This window comes from Sciurus vulgaris (genome assembly GCF_902686455.1).
Source record: "Sciurus vulgaris genome assembly, chromosome: 10".
Taxonomy (NCBI): domain Eukaryota; kingdom Metazoa; phylum Chordata; class Mammalia; order Rodentia; family Sciuridae; genus Sciurus; species Sciurus vulgaris.
The window spans coordinates 39,744,308-39,746,892 of NC_136470.1; positions in this window are offsets into that span (position 1 = coordinate 39,744,308).

Below are 2,585 nucleotides of genomic sequence, written 5' to 3' on the forward strand. Positions count from 1 at the left end.
CACTAATTTCACAGGGTTCTAGAAGCTGGACATCAGAGATTAGGGTACCAGCCAGTTCTGAAGAGCGAGGGCCTTTCCTTCTGGTTGTACACTTACATGGCCTTTACTTTGTATATGCAGGCAGAGAGAAGTCACTGTCGTGTATTCTTTTTTTATAAGGACATTACTCTCATCTGAACCTAATTACCTCTTAAAGGTCCCACCTTCAAATACCATTACACTGGTGATTAGAACTTCAGCATCTGAATTTTGGTGAACATAAACACACAGTCCACAGCAATAAGTCAGAACATACTTACATACAACTGAAACAAAAGTTTTTTCAAATAATACTTATTAATACTATAAGTATGCACTGGTAACTTCTAATATATTTTATTCCATCTTAATTACCATTTAGATGTTTGTCATAATCCATTAAATTTGTTTAATGATTCATCAATAGTTTACAAACACAAAAGCACTGTTATGGGGAGTCTGATAAAGTCAAATAATTTTGCTAAAATGCACATCCTCTCAACATCTTCCTTCACCTTTTTGACCTTCGTGATTACCAGAGTCAAAAGCTCCCATGATAATTTTTTTCTCAGTGAAGTTTATAATTGTTATGTGTCAATTTTGCTTTTACAGTCTATTTTATTGTTTCCTATTCATTTAAGTTCAACTTTTCCTTAAGCCAGAGATGCTTACAAAAAAGGCAAGCAAATTAGTTAAATTGCAACACACTGCAAGAGAAATAAAATTTCTCCTAATTAAAAAACAAAACAAAACAAAACAAAAAAAACTGTTGTCTTGCATTTTGTGAAAAGCACAAAAGAAGTGACAAGCAAATCTTAGGCAGTGATCTTTCTATAACTTGCCATAGGTTGTTTTCCTGCAGTTAAACTAATGTAATCAAAGAATGAGCTAGGCAAAGCATGTATTTCTGCTCTGAATCGCAGAAGACTTGAGGGTAGAAGGTAAGTGTGAGAAACTGGTTCAAAGTCCCCTCCCTGTCGCCTCCTCTTTGGGCTCTGGCACTTTTCAAGTTCAAGTTCAATTCCCTGTCCTACCCTGCTCATGCTGTTTTTGTTTTTGTTTTTGTTTTTTGTTTGTTTGTTTGTTTTCACTTTAACCTTGAGCTCAGCATTCCTGATAGGTGAAGCTCTGTACTTGAAGCAAGAATCCACTTTTTCTTTAAAGTTAGTAACTTTTTATACTATTTGTTTGATGAAAATAGTTCACTACTGAAACTCTTCTGGATTCCCCATAAGTTTTAGTTTATAATCCTGGATTTTCACTGCCTTTCCCCAACACTGAGGTGCTTTTGAATAATAAATGGTTTTATTCAGTAATCTATAATGTTCCTTAAAACGTTTTGTGAAGGTGTGTGTGCATGTGTTGCGTCTCATGGAATCTGTCTAAAAACAGCTTAAGACAGTTTAAAAATAAACTAAAATCAGGAATAACTAATAACTTAGGGCTTGAAACATTAAAGAGGCAAACATTGCAATTGTCCATTTAAAAGACTAATTGTGGGCGTTCATGTTCTTTGCTTACTATTTGTATCACATTACCTTGTGGTAGAATATGGATTGTGTATACCATTAAACATGTGCTAAATGAACTTTGTTATAATTTTTATTTGGTTACCTACCTCTCTAAACTTTATTCATGTTTATACAGTTTCATAGTTTATTGCTCATTTAACATCTGCTCGTAATTTTAAAATTACTGGGAAATTGTTCTATATTTAAGAATTAAGGTACTACTTGGCATCAAACAGTGTCTTGATCCTGGAATTCTAGACGTGATTCATGTATGAGCCAATTGTGTGATTTTGAGAAATTCATTTAATAGCCTCAATTCTCAGTTTCTTTAAATTAATACTAAATTAGGAAGGATATAGAAAGCTAGCAAAGATATACAAGACCTGCTTTGGCCACCACTAATTAAAATATGAATAAAAGGGAACATTAGCAAGCCGAAGAATGAATGAATAAGTACATATGGAACAATTACATTGAGAATTTTCCTTAGTTAATCACAATTTAGATCTTATAAAATGAAACACTTCTGCGTGGACCCTATGTAAATGTATGATTACACAAATGGTATGCCTTACTCCATGTACAAACAGAGAAACAACATGTATCCCATTTGTTTACAATTAAAAGAAAATGAAACCTGATTTTATTCAGTGAAAATGAACATAGAATATATGAGGGAATTGAAAACTCATTCTTGTTTTGACTTATCTTTGTTTTACGATTGTTGCTTTTCTTTAGGATTATCCTTATGCTTTGGGAAACGTAATTATTCAAAATATCCAGTTTATTTTGAATTTTTTAGAACACATTATTCTCTTTTATGAGAGTGCTACAGGTTTCTCCAAAGAATAAATGCCCAAAAGACAAATTACATAGCAAAATAACTATAATAAGTTACTGCAAGGTATAGAAATATTAAATATGTAACAATATAAAAAGATATTTTAAGATCTAAATTAATAGAATTTAAGGTGTCTTGGAAACATTAGATTGAATCAAAAAGAAACAAAAAGATTTTATTCTTCTAGAGTCTTTTAGATATTAATTTAGATAACT